This window comes from Strix aluco, chromosome 1 (assembly GCF_031877795.1).
Source record: "Strix aluco isolate bStrAlu1 chromosome 1, bStrAlu1.hap1, whole genome shotgun sequence".
NCBI lineage: Eukaryota > Metazoa > Chordata > Aves > Strigiformes > Strigidae > Strix > Strix aluco.
Genome location: NC_133931.1, coordinates 45,781,523 through 45,805,277, shown reverse-complemented (window position 1 = coordinate 45,805,277; position 23,755 = coordinate 45,781,523).

Genomic DNA, 23,755 nt, shown 5'->3' with positions numbered 1-23,755 from the left:
TTACTCCTACCTCAGAGGAAAGTGGGTGGGAGAATAGCTTAAGTGAAGACTTCCTTCCTACAACAACCTACACTGAACCTGAAGGAAAGAATAAAATAGAGTAGAATAGAGTAGAATAGAATAGAATAGAATAGAATAGAATAGAATAGAATAGAATAGAATAGAATAGAATAGAATAGAATATTTCAGTTAGAAGGGACCTACAATGATCATCTAGTCCAACTGTCTGACCACTTCAGGGTTCACCAAAGGTTAAAGCATATTAGTAAGGGCATTGTCCAAATGCCTCATACACTGACAGGCTTGAGGCATTGACTTCCTCTCTAGGAAGCCTGTTCCCATGTTTGACCATGCATTATGTAAAGAAATGCTTCCTAATATCAAGTCTGAGGAGTACAGGTTGTAAGGAGGAAGAGCTTGACAGGAGCATGAGGAAGGCAGCCTTTGCATAGCTGGTGGTCTGCAAGTGCAATATCTCTGAAACTAGCTTTGTTAATAAAGAACCACTTAAAGAACATGGGCTTTTTTTGCATTATTGCCTCCTGTGGTGTCCTGAGGTTGGTAAAAAAGAAGACACTGGATCATGAATTCAAACAAAGCAGCACCTACTTAACAGAAAAAAATATAAGAGGGACAGATGTCAGGACTGATGAGTTTCCAAATAAAACTTTGCATCCGTGGAAGAGTTCATAGTCTCTGTAAAGAGTTGAGGAGAGGAGTTAGAAATGAAACAGTGGAATAAAACAAGTCACACAGAGATGCCATAATGGATACTCAGAATTCAGAGCCACCTTAAGGTGATGGCTGACAAGCACTATGTCCTCAAACTTTATGAAGTTGAGAGAAACCTAGCTGCAACCTGAAAAAAAAAGAAGGAATATGAATGCCAAAAAAAGATAAATGCTTATTCTGCTGACAACAGGGCTACATCGATGCCAAAGTGAACAGATTTCTCTGAGTGCTGTAGGCTACATCTATACCAGTGAACAAAACAAGGTCAGGCCTTGAGCAGTGGCTGATGATTGTTCAAACAATTCAGTTGTTTGCATGGTCTCTGCTATTGCTCTAGCAATATCAATAAACATTTTCCATATAATCTCTGCATGTGAGTTAGGGGATAGCACAAAGCAGAGATCTTTCTGAATAAGCAGTCTGGATGCAGCCACCCTGCTTTGTTGGGAAAATGAGTCTTGCAACCATGCTGTTAGACTAACATCCAACTCTGGTCTGAGCCTGGGATCCCGATATTGCTGACAACTGCATGTGATCCTGCTCATAAATTCATTGGTGCTTGCTCTAAAACTTCTTAGGTTGTGCTCTCTTTCCTTTGATGGCTAGAAATCTTTTTGATTTCAGATATATTATATAGCCAAGCCCAATATAATCCCAATGGCAATGGTAAATGGCAGTATTAGACTGGGGAAATGTGACCAAGTGCATGCAGCATACAACAAAAATATCCTGAGTTCATAGGCAAGCATAGGCCATTAATGAGAAACTCATGAAACTAGAGACTGGAGCTCTTAGGAGCACTGAGCTAGAGCAGGGACCCTGTGCTAGGACAAATGATGGAACCCAGCTGAGAATATATTCTCTAGCACTTGCTTGATAATAGCAATTGTGAAAACATACTCTTGCTCCTACCTTTCCACTTGGGAACGTTACTGTTAGGCTGGGTCTTCTCCTCACTGCTGGCCACGTGGAAAAGGAAAAAAATGCAAAAAATGTCACCAAATTATTGCAGGTAGATGAACTTTTGACAGGGCTCAGCTCTGTGCAGAGAGGTTGTTAGGTCAAAAATTTTCTCTTCCTCTTTCTCTGGTTTCTCCATCTGAGATTCACAAGGATGGTCTTGCTCTATCCTTCTCACTCACCCCTTGTCTTTTCAGTCAACATATCCCCACTGAACAGCACTATGAAAGACCACTGTCAGGTAGTAAAGAGGTGACCAGGTGGTATGGATTTGTATTCTGAGAAAAATAAAGGTACTGAAACTACTGGTACTTCCTATTCTCTCTGCTGTTGTACTGAATGCCTTTGTCTTACCTACCTCTTTCTCTAAGAAATAGGATTCCTGGGGCATGATCCTCTAGCACTGTGTGTGAATGTTTGTCGCTTGATCTTAGGCAATAATCATAATTAGAAAAATATTTTTGATTAGCTGTCACACAAGCATGACATGTGTGACTTCCCATGTAGAAAACTAGGGAACTGTAAATCTTTGTGGACTTTGTTGGACTGTGCTCCAGTCCAACACCAAAATATCCTCAACGTGAAAAAGGAAGGACAACAGTCACCCTGGTTTTCACCCAAAGCCAAAGAAAGCATGTATTAGAGGAGGTAGAGGAGGATGCTTCACAGTGAACTGAAGATAGAAACATGTTAGACATGTAGACAGTGAGAATACAGAGAGTTTCATTAGCTCCAGTGAAGACTGGGCAGAAGGAACTGTCAGTCCTGCAAAGGTGCAACAATACACCTGTTGAAACAAGCACAGAGAACTGGCAAGAAAACTCATGCTTCTTATGCTAGACATCTGTTGACTTTTGAGAGACTCCAGCTGCGCTCCGAAAAATGTAGAGTGTTTAGGAACTAAAGGGTGGGAAGAAGTTCAGTGATTTATAGGGATGCCTAACTTATCTTTCTAGATTCTGCACATGCTTATCAGAAGTCTGTGAACTCTTGAGACAGTTAGCACATAGTGGGCGTATGGTGAGATACCAAGAAACAGGCATTTGAAGGAGTAAAGAAAAATGTAAATGATGTATCAGGCTTTAAGTACTAACAAGCAGAGCAGCCCTGGAACTATGGTGGCTATGTCCACATAGACACACCTTTAAACAACTGAGATTGTTCCTTGGGCCCAAGCACCACAAATTTATGCCCAAAGCAAAACCCATCCAAGTGATACTCTAGTGTCAGCAGTCTACTTCCCTCTCCCTTAAATGTCTGCAGTAAATTACTACAAATCTTCTGTTTTTGAAATTTAGGGAAGATCAACTATATATCATAAGTCTATAAAAGTAACAGTCTTTAGAAAAAAAAAGTAGGCTCAACAAGATCGTTTCAGGTAATGTGAGGCTGTTCTTTTTTTTCTGTGCCAACCCAGACTGGAGATAAAGCGGACTGGGCAGGTGTAAGTGAAAAACAGATGTGTCTGGCTGAGTGGCTCACACATGAACAAAGCATGGTGATGCCCTTGTTCAGGATTTGTGTCTTGATTAATTTTTAAGTGCACCTGGCACTAGAAGGAGGGAAGACTTGGACTCTGATATTGAAAGCTTCCCAGTATTCCTGCAGGGCTAGACTTTCAAATGCCTGTCTCTACCATTGCAGAAACAAGGGTCTTTGTGCATGTGGGCACAAGATGAATTTAGGCACCTTTTAGAGCAAGGTAAGGTGTTGTATGGACACAGCTCATGTGGGGTCTTAGAAGGTGAGCTATGAGAAGAAGTAAAGGAATCAGGCCACAGAAATTGTCACAGGAACTCTGATACACAGAGAAACAGGTATGTTCGTACTGGAAAGGATGAAATGGCTGAGCTTTTGGAATTAAGAATTTCAATTACTTCACCTTTGGGTGCAACATGAACATGTGATATCACCACAGTCCGTTAGAAAACCATATGAATAAGCTGATATTAAATACATCAGAACAATTATCCTACATAGTTGAACCTGCATTGATCATGAAGGAAATAGTAATCTTTATAAGCATTTCTAGGGTTGACATACACATATGCAGTATATCCTATTGTGAACATAGAGCAGCTGGGACCCTGGAACAGGAGATAAAATCCCTGAGTATGTTACAGTACCTTTCCATTCCTCATGAGACACTGCAGGCAGCTGAAACAAATGTGCTAGAAACAGTGAAATGACTCATAACTCCAGCATTAATCGCTTCATAATAAAAGACCACAGGATGTTACTTACTGCATGGTGAGTAGTGACTTTTGTGTGCAACACACATTCTAGAGTGCAGGGAAGCAAGCAATCATACTGTTGGATTTAGGATAAGCATGCAGGCTTAAATGAAAATGTAGGTCTTCCAGAGATGAGCCAGGAAACATACTCAATGGTCAGGCATGAAAGGCATATGTAGAACAGTAGACATAGTGTAAAGTGCTGGCAGCAGCAGGAGACTACTGTCTAATGACATCCCAGGCGAACACTGTGAAGTGCTCTGTTCATACTAAAGAGCAGGAATTACATTGTTAGAATAAATTATAGTCCAATTTCTAAAAGCTGGATTCTCTTTTGAGATGAAATCTTTGTCTTAAAGGGCTACTTTTTCCACTCATTATAAAGCAGTACTTTTAACAGCCAGGAGCCAATGACTGCTGGAAAGAGCATAAGCCAGATGACTACTGACTTTCAGCACAGGGAAAGCTGGGCAGAAATGTTGACTCACAGGTGTGTCACTAAATCACTCTGCCAGCCTGAATTGTTCCTCTGGTGATGCAGTCTGAGCACCACACCTGTCTAAGGGCTGTGCCTGCACAGGTGAAAAAATATGAATCTAATTAGTTCATAAAGAGAAAAGATTGAGAGGGGAGATGAATTATTTTTTCTGTATACATACACATGAAAGAAGGAAACCCTAGGAAGACAGAAGAGCTCATTAAGGCAAAGGACAACGCTAGCACAGGAGTAATTGTTTTCAAACTGGACATGAATACTTCCAGACTGGAAATCAGAATGAGTTTCTTATCAAAAAGCAATAGCAGGGGTAAAAAAAAGAGGACTAGTGTAGTTCAATAAAGAGCTCAATCAGCTCAGGAAGGGACTACATTGTCTAAGATTGCAAGAAATAGATTCAGAGCTCCAGGAGTTCCCCTCTCATCCTACATTCCTATATTTTCAGAAAGGGAAGACCAAGGTCTACATTCAAATGCACTAACTGTAACTGTCTACAGCTGTAGGTATTCCTGCCAAGACTGGCCTGTAATTGGGATATTTATATGTACAAATCACCACTTGCCCAGCTATCTTCTGGTTTGTGCAACCATGTGGCTTGCACATACTGAGTGGTTGTGCACTCAAATAAACATGCACAGTGCTGCGTGCATGGAGTCTATGCAAGCTGTTAGCTACTAAAAAATATCTTGGAGTGAAAAGATTAAAAAGCTGTGTCTGCTATAGCTGTTCATTTTATTGTTGAATCCAGCATCTCGAGCTTTAGTGTGTGAGATATGGGCATTAATGAACCTATCTGTAACATACTGGCACCACAGAAATAAATCTTTTAGTGTGGTTTTTTATTTTTATTTTAAAAGACTGTTTGTGGGCAAGTTTCTTCCTAAAACTGGCTGCCTGACTTTGTAAAAGAAACTATTTTATAAGATATTGTTATATTTTTACCAAAACAACAGGAGAAAATCTTGATGCTATCTTTTGGGGAAATACAGACTTAACATGCTGCATCAGCTATCCCAAAGTCATTGGGAGTGAAGACCTCAGAAATATCATGGGCTCCAGTTCAGCAAAAGACTTTAGCACATCCTTAACATTAAACATGTGGGCTGTGCCTTTGAAGTCAGTAAGTGTACTCACATGCTTTCGTCTGCTGCTGGATTGGGCTTTGGCCACCTGTTTTTTATCTCAGCAGGACAGAGCATCCAGTCATTCCTGATATCCCCTTACTCATGCTAGTGGCTCCTGAGCAGTCAACAGGACCACTCTGCATATAAGTCCTGCTCAGTTCAGACCATGTTAAGCCCACCAGTAACACTGGAAGTTTCATACTGTTTAGCATTCTGCTTGGGCTTTCTTTTTTTTTAAACTGATAATTCTGTTTGAGTTGAGTTGCCCCAGGGATTCCTGCACTCTTCCCCTTCAAAAGCCAGACAGACTAGTTAATAAACATTCATAATTGCAGGCAGTCCAAGACACAAATTAGATTATTCCTTGCAAATTCATTTATTCACTTGCTTGAGTCAAGCTTGCATTATTTTGTTTTTCTTATATCTACAGAAGGGAACAGGAATCAAACCCCTGAGCCCCTTCATGCTGCATATTCACTACTTTTTTCTTCTAAAGTGCCAAAATACTCAATCTGTCTTTTCTTCCTCAGCCTACAAGGAAAATAAGGTAATGGAAAATTAACTCTAGTGAAAAATCAAGTGCATGTAAGTGCAATCTAATGAAGAAGGTTTATTTTGGGTGTCCAGAGATATGACTGCTAATTTCCTCTTCTGGGGCCCAGACTCTGAAAGCACCTTTCTTTTGGGGAATGGCTGAATGCCACTGGTTGGTATCACTGACTGGTTGTGCCCATTTGCTACTTATGGCCTGCCAGCTCCAACATTTTCCTGTATTTACAAACAGAGTCCTTGACCTACTTTTGAAGACTAAGGTCTGATTCTCCTCTCAGACTGATTTTGAAACCAATATTGTTTTATTGCATTTGTTGGAGTAACTATTGCTTCAAGGTGACATGTAAAGCAGAAAGGAGAGAAGACAAGAAGACTAATGGAGGCAACAACTGGGATTTCGCTAATAGTGATTCTGGGTCTGGACACAGTTCTCAGTTCTCCGTTGTGCCACTGCTATCAAGTTTCACACTCTTTTCTGCTGACTGTTCTGGATATTCACGTTGCCTTATAATGCCATTGACAGATGCAATGATACATCTTGACATTGGCAGAGTGAGGCCTAATTTTAGTACGTAGAACACATTAGTGAAAAAAGACTGAATTTTCACAGAAGAACAGATTCGGGATATTGCCATTTCTTCTATGTTTATGAGAGGAAATGACCATTTTGCCCTGGATCAAATTTGCAGATGCTCCCTGGAACATTGTTCTTGATAAATTTATAATGACAATGTCTCATTTTCCAAGCCTACATTTTCTTGGAAGAAGTAATGTCATTCTGGGCCATGGAAAGTAATCTGCCTGGGTGGGAAAAGTAGAAATTATGCTAAGAGAAAAAAGAGAATAAAGCTGTTTACAAAGAGAATCCACTTATGAAAAAGGAGCAGGACCCGTGGGTTTTCTCATTTCAAATTTCTGCTCTGTGAGATTTAGTTCTTTCTTGTGGCTAAAATGTTAGCCATCAGACATCATCTTCTCATAAACAAATTGTAACATAAAGATTAAACCTTGGATTATTTTTAGGATTACTGGGTTAAGAAAAACAACCATAATGGAAAAACAGCAGTGAAAAAATAAATCAGACTCTTGGAGCTTATCTGGCTCTTCTTCCATTTTACAACATTTTAAAGTTCTTGTTAGGGAAATGTACTTTGGAGAACCTCAGAAGTCAATAGGTCCAGGATTTTATGAATTAAATCTGAGCATATATTTTTCGTTAGTTTTAGAAACTAAATGCCAGCATGTTGTATTGATTTAAACAACACACTCACCCCTAATCCACTGTTTTGAGAGTGTGAGCAGACTTCATCATTGTATCTCAAAACTAGCTCAAAGCTAATATCCATCTCGTCTCTCCACTGCTCTGCCGATTGAAGTCCTGCTGATATACATCACCAATACATGAAATACTCCCATCACATGACAGTCATCTTAATTGAGAAAGCAGAAGCACAGGGATGATATTGGTTCAGGAAAATGGAGACAGACAAGTATGAACTTTCCATTATTCTAGATGCTGGTTATAAATGTTTTTCCTCTTCTGAACTTTGACTTGTCATGGTTGGAAAATCATTACAGCAAGTGGCTGCAGATGCCATTCAGTGCATATTACATGACTGTTGGGCTCCTCTTCTATATCCTTCATTAGAACTTCAGCCAATCTGTGTAATCATTTCTAGTCAGTCACCTAACTATTGTCTGCAAAAGATGGACTTCACTGTCCATCCCCTACAGTTTGTCTACAGTGTAATGGTGATGTGCCAAACCAAAATACAGTGCTAGATTCCTTCAATTTTTCCTGCCACTTTATAGAAAGTATATTTGCTCTCAAAGTAGTTTACTATTTCTGAAAAGTGCTGGAGTGACACACCTCCCGATTCAAGTCTTCAACCACATAACAGAAAGAGCTACACCATGACTTCCCTTCATCCTGACCTCTTTGTAATCAGCTTCTAGGGATGAGAGGGAATTTGGTTTCTATGCCCATTTAATTTTCACTTTCTCTGTTAGGGCAGACAAGAAGGATGCTAGTTTTGGACTTTCCAGCCTCTCTTTGAGCCTGACCTGTGAAGTCTCATGATCTTAGGCTTATTGAATGAGCCTGACAATGAATGACATGGCAAGGCTTAGGGCAGAACTGCAGTGCATTTGATTCAGTGGAAATTCATAGAGGTCAAAGAAGACTGCAGGCTTGTTATGAGAAAAAAATGTGATACATGTTTATTTTTGTTGTTGTTGTTGTAATTTATTTCAATCTCCTTGGATCACATGGGCAAGGCAGAAAGTGAAGGCAATGATGAGAGAGAAAGAGAAAGAAATGTTCTCTGATGAGAGATCCCCTTTTAGCCACATACTTTTAGTGGGGAGAGAGGACAGGAGAGACTGACAAAGGATTGCAGAACCAATAATGGGCAACTGGTTTGTCATCATAAGAAGTTACACGATGGAAGGAGGTTATATCCCTATCTGATATCAGATAGAGAAAAAGAATGTCTGTTTGGTCATATGGCATGTATCCAGTTTCCCTCTAGGAGACTGTCAGTAGTTACCAAGAGCGGGACAGATGCATGACCAAAGGACACAAAATGCTGTGTGATGGCGCTATTTGATTCTTTCTAGTCTGCTTTCACTGATCAGCCAAATTAGGTCACTTCTGCAATGGAGAGTAAGATACCAATTAACAGGCCATTCTTCTTGCAAAACATGATAAATCAGAAGGAACACCTGGAAGACCTCAGAGTTAATACAGACCACACAAATTTTCCGTACAAAGAGAGGCAGCAGCAAACTGAAAGCTAAGGGAGCAGTTTACACACAAGGGCAACAGCTCGGACACTCAAGGAGATGACAGTTAAAATACAAGTTCATCTGCTTCATGAATGAGACATCACCTGAACCAAGTCTTCAGCCAGAGTTTGACGGTATTTTGTGTGAGACCAAAGCCGACACTTTTTTATTATACTTGAAATTTAACCGTTTCCCAGCGCTCTCTTATGGTGGTAGATATTGGTAAAGTTAAAAGCACTAAACTGAGATCATGGTACTCATGTGGAAATGGCTTGAAATGGAATAAAAATAGATTTTTTTTCAATGAACATGCTTTGGTTTTATTTTCTGAAGATTATTTCAGTTACTGAAGTTCATCAGGAAAAGGGATTACTTCCCAGGTGATCTAAGGCCAAAAAATTGAAATCTTAGAAGTGTCAGAGCTGGCAATCAGAAAAAAGTTTGCATCAAAGAAGCACTTCATGTTAGTATTTTAAATATTTTTTAATAAAACTTCATGTTAATTTCAAAATTTTCCAATTAAGTTTTAATTGCATAAAAGAATATTAAAAAATCACCCTAAAATTCATTTTTCTCAAAATAGCCTCACTGTCCAGTTATTTTCATTTTTCTTGTCACAATTCTTTCCATAGTTGAACTTCAGTGATTCTTTACTGTTTACCGTTATGTCTTTCTGTATGATCAATGCTTTTCTATCACAAGTTCCCCCCCTGAACTGACAGTAGATATTAGTAAAATAATCTTCTCTTGCAGGGTAATTCTTGGTTTTGTAAATTGTCATGTCTTATACAAAGTCTATTCCTACATTTCTAAAATTTCTGATTACTTTCTCTGTTTTATAAATAGATCAAAATGCTCATGCCAAGTCTGCACAACATATTTCAAAAGGGTCAGTCAATATCTGTTAGAATAAATGGAAGTGAAATTGTATTAAAATTCCTAAAAGGAAGAGTTGTCTAATGAGTATGATATTTTTATTTGGGGAATAGAAACTATGAAGATTGTAAAAATAAGTGAAGTTAAAGCCAAAATATATCCAGAAACAGCATCCTGAAGAATCTGAAATATCTGTTTAGAAAATTACATGCAATCCTGTGTTAAGATTTAGTTGGCCAAAGTTGCCTGTCTGCTTCCTGGGGATTATTGACTGCAAGTCTCCAGTGTCTCACAGTGACATGATTGCCACTTCTCTGTTTAGTTAATTGAAGATTTGAGTAACTCATGGTAAAGAGAGGCAAACACAAAGACCAATTGTCTTGTGGTTGTTTTGCGGTGCGGACTCAAAGGGCCATACCCTTCGAATGAGTTAACACCTTGTCCCCAGAGTAAAGAAGGGTAAAAATAAAGATCTGAACAGTATTGTTCCAGCTGAGTAAAATTAGAAGCCGTTTTTAACAGCCCTCGCTCTGCAGTGCTATTGTTAGAACTTGTTCACTTGCTGAAGTGTGCTGCATAATGCTACAGTATGTGCTCCCTCCTCAGTGTAAGAGCTCTTTTCTGATAGCTTTCTGGAGCCAAGAATGTGCCATATAAAATGAAGCAGCTATTAGAATGTGCATGAAAAAACAATTTGCTTTGTGCCTAGTTATACCTTCAAGGGTGATGGTTATCAATGTATTTAATCTGAATCTCTGTGTCTAATCAAGCACTAGAACACAAAATGGTTGTAAGCATAATAAAACCGTGGCAGTAGGAAAGCCAGTAGAGATAATTCAGTGATTTGCTGAAAAGTGTGTGGGGATTGGAAGAGGGGAGAGAGGGAGGGAGAAGGAGTAGAGAAAAAAATGGGAAACAGAGGGTTATCCTGCTATTCATTCAGTATGAATGTGGCCTTTGCACAATTTATGTTAGCCAATTGGGTCATCATCCCAAAGTTTTTACAAGGAGGATTTTTGTACAAAATTTGCATGAACTGCAACACAAACACTGTATTGATAGCAAACCACCAGACCCCTGAAACAAGAGCCCCACAAAGACCTTACCTCTTGTAAATGGTTGGTGGAACGGAGAGATTCCTTTTTCCACTAGTTTTTATCAAAACTATCATTTATATGTCTTAATATACTAGTCATGGTAGAATGAGTCCAAAAGCAGAAATTCCATCCTTATATGCTTACTCTTCTGGACCTTGGTTCAACAATTACTAACATATTTATGTCATTAGCGAACATTAATTTTTTGTTAATAGCAGTACTGCATATACTATTATTTCCTTCTTCCTTGCAAAAGGGTAGACTGTGCCATGTGGTATTAAGCTACAAAGTGTAAGGAAAAGAGTTAGGAAAGTAAAAGAGATCGTGCATTCTTGGAAACACAGACAAAAATTCTAGGCATGGAAAAAATGTACATCCTCACAGGAATTTATTCTCATTTCAGCGTGAGTGGGATTTTCATGTCAGTAATTCTATATTGCTGCATGCATGGAGAGAAACTTGTGGATTTAAGTAGGCCTCTAGAATCTTGAGACAAGAAAGAGCAAATATTTGGTGGGCTCCTAAGGAGATAAACTTCACAGTGACATCTGAAAGGAGAAGGAAAACATCCAAACACCCACCCTTCCTTTCTCTGATCCTTTCCCTTTCTTTGAACACTCCAAGTGATAGTCTGTGGCAGTATGAGGAACTACCAGGAACACAAACTACCTGCAAATTCCACAGAGAATCAAAACTACAGACTTCAAAGATGTATTTGGACATACTAACATGCCTAAATGGACTTAAATGTCCATTCTGGCATCTGGTTTCAAGACCATGATAAGTCTTGCAGAATTCAAGACCACGATAAGTCTTGCAGAAAACCCATTACTCAGTGTCCTTATCCAAAAATGGGATAGATGGGTGCGCCAATGAGATTATATTCCTCTGGAATGTAGCCTAAATACAACCTGCCCTTCAGGGATTGCACAGGAATCGAGGATCTGGAAGCCCTAGTAGGTGGCCTGAATCACTCTTTGCTTTCTGAAATCTAGGCATGAGTCTACTGAAGGGGCTACTATGTCATGGTGTTGCCTCACAAGTCAATCTAGGCCTTAATCCTCTGGGCTGTTGAAAAGTCAGTGGAGAAGATGTAGGTAGACAATCGTTCCCACACAGCTCATTGATCCACATGATTCTCACTGAAGGACTGGAATCTAGTTATATGTGTTTCTTACATCAGTGATATATCTCCTTCTGCCCCATAAGACCCTTTAGTTTACTTTGAACTTTCATTATATCAGATTTTTTTGCAAGTGATAATTAAAACAGTAAGTACCTGTGTCTGGATTTAACCTTAGTAGAATTATTTTCAAAGACATACAGATTACATTCCCCTTTTCTAAAAATAGCATTGGTGAAGGGAGACCTGATACAGTCTCTGTCTAATATTATAAAGTCTATACAACAAGCTTTGATTTCCTCTACATAGCGGAATAACCTGGCAAAATTCAAGGGAAATGCAGCCACTGATGGGAGGAATTTCTGAAGCATTTGCATCTCACTTACTGAAATGTGTTAGTCCTTGGACGTCGTCCCTTCTTTGAATGTGGTAATACTTAGGGCCTTGTGTTGCCTTTGATCACATACTTTAATCATAGAAATTAGAGATGGAACAGGCATATTCATTCATCTAGTCCATTTCCTGCCGCTTCAGGATTGATCTGCAGTTTATTTTTGAGGGCTTTCTAGTGCTCACATTTCTCCCTGAGATCAATGGGAGTTCCTCACCCAGATCAAGGACAGTGAATGGCTCATAATTTGTGAAACTCATACTAGATTGTATTTTGTATGATATTGGGTTGTATAAGTGGTGGAAATAATAGAGTATTCTTCTCATACAGTTCAGAGCAAAGCATCTGCGAGAGGACTAGACATGGTCCATTTGTGCAGGTACTAGCTGAGTAGATAGGATATTACTATTATTCTTCTGTGCATTCAGCTTTCTAAACACAAGTGGCTTCCTGTGTGTATCATCTGTCCTCTCTGTGCAACGTTTTCTGTTAGCTCTTCGTTCTTCCTTGATGTTTTTCTCTACAAAGAGCTAATCAAGTTTGTCCTCACTGATTTTTTTAAAATAAAAATACTAGATTAGTGTTTTGGTGAGTGAAAAAAGTATTGATTTTAACCAGAGGGACTGGTTGCATTGGATTCCTGACATGTTAACATTTAAGAAAGGACAGTCATAAAGTTTTGCATCTCCTATGGTGGATTTTTAAGTTTTGGTCTCTGAAGAAATTCCTAATAATTTGCCTACCATCTGTATTAGGGAAATTAAGATAGAAGTCTTGCCTTTGGGTTTCTGGTAAAACAATATTGTCTAAGGCAATGATCATGCAGTAGGGGCTGTTTACACTTTTTTTTATTACCAAATTTGTTATAATCCCTGAATCTTTCCTCCACCCAACATTCCCCGCATTAATTGTTGTTTCACCTCAGAAGGTTCTGATGATTTGCAATATTCCCCTGGCTTCCATGATACAGTCTATCTGGCATTTCCTTTTTAGTACAGTACTCTTCAAAGTAATTAAAATATAAGCCACAACATGAAAAAGCCTGAATTCAGCTGTCAGGCATGTCTGCATATCATGGCACTGGTCCGACCGTAAGCTTCTTAAACGACGCCCTGCCACAGAGTTCCACAAAATGGAAGATTGCCAAACAGTTTTTAATTCATATAATTTAAACTCCGTGGCATGAATGACTAACTGTGAAACGCAGAAAACTGTCGAAATGAGTCCAAATACTTGCTGAACTACAAAACCAAATGTGACTTTTCATCTTCCTCTGTGGTTTGTAGTTAACGTTCATTATCCTGTAACAAAACAGCATCTCTAGTACCTGCTGCTTATTTAGTTCAGGTAGAAATTAAGTCCTTGCTCTGATCCAGAGCAGTGGAAATGTTATATTTTCTTTAACAGTAGAAGGAAAATAATATAGTATGTAGTAGCAAACATGGAACTGTCCTTGCCCTAAATATATTTTAAGTGGGCATCTAATGAGCAGGACCAAAGGAATTCCATGGAGGAGGAAGTCTTAAAATAGTATGGCTGTGAGCTGAGCTGTATGAGGTATTTGGCTGTCTCTCAACCCAGAGAAGGCAAAGTGTCACACAACAGCCTAGTGTTGCTGGGGGCAGGTCATTGTTAGTCCCCGCAGGAAAAGGATTAACTAGACAATTGCCTTTCTGCAGAGCAGAAACAAACTTCCCCATTAATTGCTACCAACCTCTTCCTGCTCCAGTAGGTTACTCTGACTTCTTTCACTGCAAAGCCTTTGCCATCAGAGCAGACAGTACCTATGAGCACAGGAGGTGCTTCCCAATTAACTCTTTCTGTCTTTGCTCTTCTGCATTGCAACCTGATGCAACAACACAGCACTATTATTGCTGTAATATAGTATAAACTTATGTTCAGCTCCAGTGTAAAGAAAGACCTGTGTTTTATCATGCCTTTTTCAAGGAAAAAAAAGATTGTATGATATTTGGTTTATTTTTTTCCACCTTAGCTTGAATTGCAATTACAGGAATTGCCATCCTGAAGCAGACCAGTAAACTAGGTTAAGTGTATTATCCTCCCTTCCTCCAGCTATATAGTCCAGGCTAGATGCCTCTCGGGACAGTGAGGTTGCATGCCTGCAGAAATTCGTATTTTCTGCCTCTTCGATCATTGACTACTTACAGACAGAAGCCTATGTTTTACCTATGTGCCAAGGCACAAGAATCTTGTAGTTTAGGTTAATACTACATTATTGCTGCTGAAGAGCTGGCATCTGGGCATGGAGAGTTTTCTCTTGTTCCTGTGTTAAACAAATTAATGTTGCACTTTTACCTCTATCAGAGGTTGGAAGAGGGACACAGTCCAGTCTAATCTTGTTTAATTTCTTGAATTTTCTCTGTATTCACTTTGGTACAGATGAGTATGTCTGAAACCAATCTTATTATTGACATCTTTTCTTTTGCTATCTCTTGTAGCAAAACTTCTAGTTACTCACAGTGGTACGTGGAGTATTTAAATATTTACCTTTTTTGTCTACTCTCCTGCATCCTTCATATACACTTATAGCTTTTTTTCAAATATTATGATTTCTTCCTGTGTAGATGTGTAAAAATATTCCATTTCCTCATCATCTTGCTGTTAAAATTTGCCCCTTTATGGACCCAGGTATTTCCTGCATTTTCTGGACTCTTGCTGTCACTCCAGACAAATTTTTGCTGACAGTGTCACTCTTCTCTCTTGCAATGCTACAATTCTTTAATCCCTCCTGTCATACCTTCAGAGATTCTCATAGCCTTTTTCATACTTCAGTCTTTTTCACTCATCCTTATGCTGTTTTACTGATGTTTATGAGCCTTCCTCAGTCTGCATCAGACCTCACTCCTTACTTTCATACTGCTCCATACATCATCTGTGCTCATTCACAGCCTGGAATGGGTCTTCTTATTTCCAAGGGTTTAAATGATGAGATCACAGTTACACGTTTGGGGAAATTCTCCTGGTTTTACATATCAAGCACCTTTCCTCCGTTCTCTCAGAAACACATGACCCACCCAGGCTCCCAATGTACAGTTGCCCTTCCTACTGAGCTCACTACTGGGAAGGACAAGAAGAAAAAGGAAAAACTGAAAACCCATAGAAAACTCCTCGCTGAAACCTGTTGTACACCATACTTGGGCACTGTAAAACACAACCTTTTTATCTGAAATGCTCTTAATGAGTTCAGTAAGGAACACAAAACCTTGATTGTCTCCCAAAAGTGTTTGCATATGTTGCCTGAAATGGGTACACTGAACCAGATACTTCAGAGGAAGAAAAGGATCCCATCTGGGCACACGATCAGCTATAGTGCTGCAGACATTTTGATATATTTCTTGTTACACTATTATTGATTATTACATTGCAGTTCTCATTGGTAGCAGTGTATATCCCATTTTTAAACCAGTTAGTTAGAAAATATATGTTAAGCACAGTTTAGAACATGGAATTAGTGACTGAAAATATGAATGTCTGGATGTCTGATAAAGCTTTCACTGTGCTGTGATTTTTTTTTGCTCTGAAACTGAAGCCTGTAGAAATTACTAAATTTTTCTTTTCCTTCAGAAACATCTAGCATTTTTAGCTCTTTAATTACTTGTGACCACATGATCTTCTGAATGCTCTATTTTCTAAGCACAAAATTGATTTTCTACATGTATGGTAGCATGAAGCATGAGTTTCTATGCAGAGGGAGTCTAGACCAATGACTTAAGAAAGAATTCATGAGTTCAATTTCTGTATCATAACAGCTTTTTCAGTTTAGGGAACATTATTAGTGGAGCACAAAACCATGCGCAATTAGAATCTCTTTTTCTTAGTATTATACCTGTTTACAGGATCACATATAAAATAATCAAAGAGCCCTAATAATTTATTTCCAGTGATATTTTTTCTTGAAAGATGGAACTGTTCCCAGGACTACCTCTAAACAACAATATTGTTATTTATTTAAAATAGATCTTTGGCTGCTGATATGATTTCCCCCCAAGCCATGAATTCATTGATTTATTGATTTTAGACATTATATTTACAAAGAAAAAGAACACGAATACAGCACTGCAGTTTCTCATATGTTCTTCGGTGTCAGACCAAGCTACAAATCTTTTCATTCTTTGGTCAAAGTTCAAGCACATCATGATAACGTAGGTGTGTCAAGGGGCTGCCAGTGGCCCCAAGCAGAGACTTTATTTCTGGCCTATCCTGTGAAACTATCAGTCTCGTTCCTATTATCATGGGCAAAATTCTGTGATGTCCTTTTGCTTATTGAATAGGATATCCTAGTGTGGAAGATATATGTGCATATGTATATGAACATGCATACATTCATATACATGTATGTGTGTGTGTTTATTGCTGTTGCTGATGGAGCAGTAGAAACATGAAATAGCATGTACTTCTGAAATGCTCCTTAGAAAATGACTTTGGATGAGCAATCGGGAAGAGCCAAACACCTTGTGTAGTTGAAAAAGACCAGAAGAAAGACTACTTGGCAAAAGTGAATGTAGTAGGCCCTTTTCCTTTTCCCCAGAGCACTGGCTATCATCAGTGGGACTGTGGGAGAGAGAAAGACTGTGTTTAAGTGGCTGTTTTGTAAGGCAGAACTAGTCTTCAGACACACATGCAACTGTAGAGAAGCCAGCATCTCCTCAGCACTTTGTTCTGTCTGTTCAAGATGCTATACAGTATGAGAGAGATTATTTTATTTTTTTTTCTTTCTTGGATCTCAAGAAATTCCTGTGGTCAGGTCTCTGTAACCTTCAACTTGACCACGGCCACCAAATGAATGCTTTCCACCAAAGGGAAGTCTGCAGCAGAAACCAATTGCCTGGCCCTTCCTTCTGAGTTCTCATACGAGAGAACTGATCTCTCTGTAAGTAAATGAAAAGACTAGGAGTTATAAATGAACTTTTGTTAAAGCATTTCATACACTAGGTCATGAGCCTTTTCTGTAAAGATTAATTCATATTAGCTTGTATAAAAAAAATTTCACAGGGATAACAAACCAGTGGAAACGAAAATGTGGCAAAGTTTCTAATTCTGGTACAGAACATTTTAAAGTCTGGTTTTCATTTTCAGCTTTATTAATGGATCAGTAGAGAGGCCAAAGAGAAACTCATTAAAATGAATGCATTAGAGAGAACTGTGTGAATGCTATTGAGGATAGAGATACAGAAAAACCTGCAAACAAGCAATGTTAAAAACCTTCCTTGAAAGAGAATTGATTATTGGGCTGTTTAAATTAATTGCTAAAATGAAGTCAGGAAGATTTTTATTATAATTAATATGGATGAGATTAAGGGAAAGCTGTAGGGGTAAGCTTCTGTTTTTCCTTTTTGCTTTCCTCTGAACAGTGGGTGTGGTTCATCAGCTCCTAAGAGCTTTCTCTATGAAATTCACTGCTCTTGCAGGGGCCCTGGACAGCAGGAAACATTCTAGAAATTGTTTTTCATCTTTACAATTGGTTTTAAGTTTGTTAGAGGGCAATGAAGTTATTTTATGGCCTGTAGAGTAAGGAGAATGGGATATAGCATCAACGCTCTGTGGACTTTCCTAAATGAAACACCTTGGACTACAGAGGCCGGAATTCAGTGCCCCTTGTGACCCTCACAAGTCTTGTGTTCCCATTGCCAACCCAAGGGTTATCAGTAAGAAAGTTTATTTTCACTGGGTTAAAATGAAGGTAAGACTCCTTTACTGAAGGGAACCTCTCCAGCATTAATTAATATAACAAATTGATTCTATGTTTTGTCAAACTTTGAACCATGTCACAATCTCCTGATGATCTAAGACACAAGTTCCAAGATGAAATAAAACAATCCTGTTCTAATCAAGTCTTATGGAGAATGATGCACAAGGAGCAGGCAGACATGACGTGTCTTGTTGCAGATCTGAGAGAGCTCAGAAAACCCCAGAACCAAGCCTGTGTTACCACAGTCCTAGCACCGAACCATGCTACATGTTACCTCAGCTCTGTTGCTGCCTTGGGAGCTGGAAGGTAGAAATTCTCACCTGCATCTGCATTTTGTCCCAGACATATGGCACCAACAAAACAGTAACTTGAGAGAAGATGCTGTCAGCTCCTACATCTCTTATTTGGCCCAGAAGGCTCCTAACAGGAGCACTGTCCTGGACTCTCTGAGCCCCTCTGGATAACATGAGATTCAGTAGCTAGATGCTACTTACTTCTGACCATCATTTCTACAACCGTAGTTGATCTATTACATCTGAGGACCTCATGTTTTTTGATATTTTGGTTTCTGAGAGTTTATCTAATTTGCACCAGTAATCGTGGCCATTCCACTGATTACAAACTTCAATTAAATTGAGCATGGTTGCAGTCTGTTACACCTGGGTAAATATTACAAATATTAAATAGGATGAAAATATTCTTTTTTGTAACGATATCTGAGTTTAAACTAATCCACTCTAGATATTGCTGAAAATTCTCCATGTAGGTTGCACAGATTATTATTTAATTATCTTATGCCCAGGCATTGGATGTTGAATGACTACTTTTGCTGAGGTCCTGACTGTTACAGAGCCTATAATGGGCACAGTCTAAACCCAGTTGTGCTAGGTACTGAATTTAAGTACTTGAATGTTAGCTTTGAGTACACTTCAGTATTACGCTCAAGACTAACTAAAGTTGATTGCTTAATATAGGTCTTTTGTACATGTCTGTGTAAGGAGAAAGGCTTTGGGATCTTATAAGATATAATTTAAAATGCCTAGAGGAATTTAAAATGACAATAAATAAACCATATTATATATATGCTAGTATTTTGATAGGACTGATCTTCTAGAGAAGTTGGTATAATAATTTGAAATTATTAATCCTATGTGTTGAAAAGTGCTGCTTTTGCCAAGATGCACTGATGTTTTCCTCTTTTTTATTTTTTCTAGATAATAGTAAATATCTACCTAGATTTTCCCCCCAGCCTCCTAAAATTCACTCTTTGAATTTTTTCCCTCAGATGTCCTGACAGATCTTTCAAAGCCTGTGTGAAGGGTTAGATTATGATGTCTTTACTCATAATGACTGATTCACAATTTGTTACTTCCAAATTCCAGCCTGAATCTACATCTCGTAGGTGTGCATAGAAGGAAGCTATTAAGTATGAATTAGGAGTTTCCAAAGTAACTGGGGCTTTACAGTAAATATGCCAATTCATGTTATCGAAATTCATCAGCTTGGAACACTTACTATTCCCATTGTAGTAAAGAATACTAACAATAAATAGCAAGACACAACAGAACGCAAATTACTATTCAACACTTCAAAGGTAGTAAGCTGTGAGGCACAGTGCCAAAGATCAAGAAGAGTGGGTTTTCTTAGTGTGAATTATTGCACCATAATTCATGCTCTGGTATACAATGCAGAACTTGTAAGATCATTAGGCAAATGAGCTTTTAAATATTGCTAAATCAAATGCTAGTTTGATAATGTAATATGGTAGATTGAGGTTCCTCTTCCTCTTCAGTTTATAGCAAAAATAGAGGACAAATTAGTTTTACCAATAGTACAGCATGATCCTTTTGTGTCTGGACTTGCATGGTTTAACAGGTGATGAGTTTAGGTGAAACCGCAGGCTGTCGACATTGCTGAAGGACAGAAACTTGGGAAGTCAAATCAAAATTCAGTAATTATTGTTAACATAGAAATCCTGTAGGCTTTCAGTGTTATGTGTAAACAAAAAGTTTTGACAGTGGACAGCTGTCACAGAAGTTTTATAATTTAATCAAATGCAATGGTGTCTGGCCTATCTTTAAAGGATCCTTTTGGTCTCAGGCTCAAAAGTTCTGAAGCCTTCTTGATGCCTGAGTTTTGTTGCTTTTATGAATGAAAACATAAGCAAATGATACCAAACCCACAATTGCAGTCACATCTTCTTTTTACTGTGATGAAGCCAATTCAGACTATTGTCCTGCATTCTTCCAACTGGAAGAGAGAAAGTCAGTAATGATGTCCCACCTAAACAGACAAAACACTCTCTTATTACACATTAAATCTGTTTAGACTGCATATTTTGTCTGTGTTTGGGCATAAAGGCCTAGATTGTTAATGAGCTTAATTTCTGCACAGGTACCTAATTTCTCATAAAATTAGACACTGGTATTTTAGAGTTTATGGTGTCCACCATCTAAGTGCTAAAATGTGCTGAACCAGTAGCAATATAAATCTCTGTCTTAGCATTTTTCTTCTCTGTAACTGAGCTGGTCTTTAACTGCAGCCTTTCTATTGTGGAGATCATTTTGGCAGTATGTTAAAGAACTTTGAAAGCGTGGTTCTTAGAGAGGTGGTTATGTGAAAAAGTAATTTTTGACTGAAAAAAAATCCTTGTCCTCTAGCTGATCATGCTGGTAAGTTTTTGTCCACATTTCTTTGTGTTAACTTTTTTTCATTAAAGCATCCTGTGAGGGATCTCTCTACAATGCAATTGGCAACAAATTGACCACACTGTTTGAAAGGCAATATGCAGGATCACTGATAAAGACTGATGTTTCTCAAGTGTCATATGTCCCTTCCCAACTGAATGGTGTGGAGCAGAGTTTTGCATGCTCGCAGAGCAAGGGGACAGTTCTCAGAGTTGAGGTGCCCTGCTTGGTTGAATTTAACGTTTGCATGTGGAGAATAAATGGGTACATGAAGCAATAATTTTTATTGTCTCATTCACCTTCCAATTATCTTCTTCCAGATTTTAAGGGACTGGCAGAAACATTCCTCTTCCACTCTTTCACAGAGAGTTTGCATTTGCCAGAAAAAAACCCCAGAATTTGACATTTTACCAATGTAACTAGGGAGAAAATGGCAAAATTAAAACAAGGCTAGGTTCACTCAGAGGCTACACTGATACTTGAGGGCAAAGAAAAAAGTTATTCAACAGGAACTTGAAGTACATAAAACAATAAGCCTGCAGTCCCTAACAAAGGCTTCTGGCACTGACAGAGTGTAAATAGTAAAGATTAATAAATGTGATTAATTAAATAGGACCAGATTTTGCTGTAGGACACTGAAGTGTTCAGAAACTTTCCACTGTCCCCTTTTACAAACTTTAATTGTAGAAACTGAAACAGCTGTATTATTTCAGTAACTGGAATATGAATATAGTCAAGAAAGATAGTCCACTAATTAAGACGTCTTTTGGGAAACGAGGATACTGGACATTTAGACTTCATAGTCCAACTTTTATTGCGAAGAAAGTGATAACAAAAATGTAGGAGTGATTTAGATCACTAAATCATAGTTTCCTTATGAAAGTTGTTCTGTATAGAGACTGTTGCAGTCCTGAGAGAAGATCTGTGTTATCTCAACTGGACATTTTTTCCTTGCTATGCTTGCTATCATTATTCATAAAAGGATTAAGGCAGGTATACCTACATCTTATTTGTTGAAAGCATAATTTGAAACACCTTCATGTAATATCTCTGTTACTTTTTTCCTCACCAATAAGGAACAGGTAACTGAACAAGCAAAACAGCCACTGTAATGTTACTGAATATCTTTTGGAGATACTAAGAGATAAGTGATGCCCCCGAGGAGCTGAGGAGAAAGAAATATAGTGTCTGTTTTTAAGCAGAGAGAAAGAAGACTTGAAAAATTAAGCCCAGCTGGCCTCAAATCAATACTGGAAAGGATACTGCTAAGCAGTCAATTTATAAGTAGTTAGGGATGATAAGGAAAAGCCAATATGGATTTATCAGGTAAAACAAGGTCAAGTCATTCTAATTCCTTCTTTTGACAAGGTAACTGTCTTTTGGAATAAAAAGATGCAGTAGATATGACATTTATTAACCTTTCATTTTGATCCATCCTCACACAATTTTCTCACAAGGAAATTATAAGAAAAATGATCTAAATGAAAGTACTACAAAGTGGATGAAAATCAGTGTTTGGGAACATGTGGTAGTAGTTCACTATTAAAATGGGTAGTTGGTAAATCCATTCTGGTCAGCGTTTTGGATGACTTTATAGACTGTCCACAAAATCTTGTGTGTCCTAAGATTGTAAGTGCTTTCTAAGGCATAACTGAATTTCAAAAATATTGTGAAAAATTAGAAGAATGATCTGAAACCACTGAAATGAGATTCAATAAAGATTAGCATGAGGTGCTCTTTCCAGGGAGGGACAATCACACACACAGGTACAGAACAGGGAGTAACTGGGCAGACAGCAATGCTGCAGAGAAGGAGTCGAGGGTGATAGTGGAGTACAGACCAAGTATGACTCAAGAACATAATGTCTTTTTCAGAAAAACATTATTCTGTGGTGGATTAAAAGAAATGCCGTGTGTCAGGCAGAGGTAGGAATTCCATTTTGCTTGGCACTTTGAGCTCTCAGCTGGGGAACTTGACCCAACTTTGGGCACCACTTTTTCAGAGAGATGTAGACAAATTGGCAAGTGTCCAGAAGAGAGCAACAGGAATGATAAGCGGTTTAGAAAACATGACCTGTGAGGAAAGATTGAAGGAACTGGGTTTGTTTAGTCTACAGCAGAAGAGCCTGAGAGGGACATGATAACAGTCTTCAAGTATGTAGAAGGTTGTTGTAAAAAAGACAGTGATCAATTATACTCCAAGTCCACTGACAAAGCACAGAAAAAATGATTGTTTTAATTTGAAATAAGGAAGGTTTAGGTTAAATATTGAAAAAAACCCCACAAAAATCAAAATCCTTTTACCACTCTAAGGATAAGTAAGCACTTGAACAAGGTACCTAGGAAGTTTCAAGAGTTCAAGTTTTTAAAGAATTGATGTGTAAAACAATATGGGCCAGAGAAAATACAGGTATTTTCAAAGCACAGGGATGAACTAGGTAAAGTACCAGGGCTTCTTTTATGTCCTATATTCTCTGATTTCTATAAAATATGAAATAATCTGCTCTGCTAAAGAGTTACCTGACCCTGAGCTTCAGCAATGTCAGAATTAATGAGTTTCCTAATTTATGTTAGGGTCATTTATTTTATTTGCATGTCTGAATTTGTCTTTTGTTTTTGTTTCTGGAAAAGGGGGTACAGTGGTTTAAAAGAATTGCAAGTACAATTAAAAAAACCCCAACTGTATGCATAGTAAGCCATTACTACTATTGTTATCAAAAGTTTTTATAAAGTTAAGTAAATAAGACAATTAAAGTCTTAAGTTTATCTCTTAAAGCACAAAGAACGTCAGTGACCTAGTGGGTATATTTATTTCTCAGAGACCATTAACTTCTTTTTCTGATATACTTGTAACTATGTAATTGTCCTACAGAACAGCAAATATGAAAAAATCATTATCACCATCTGATCTTCCCCGCACCTTAGCAAGGAAGATACCCGTGAAGGTGAGCTAAACCTGTGTATTGCAGAGACTGATAGGCAGATAT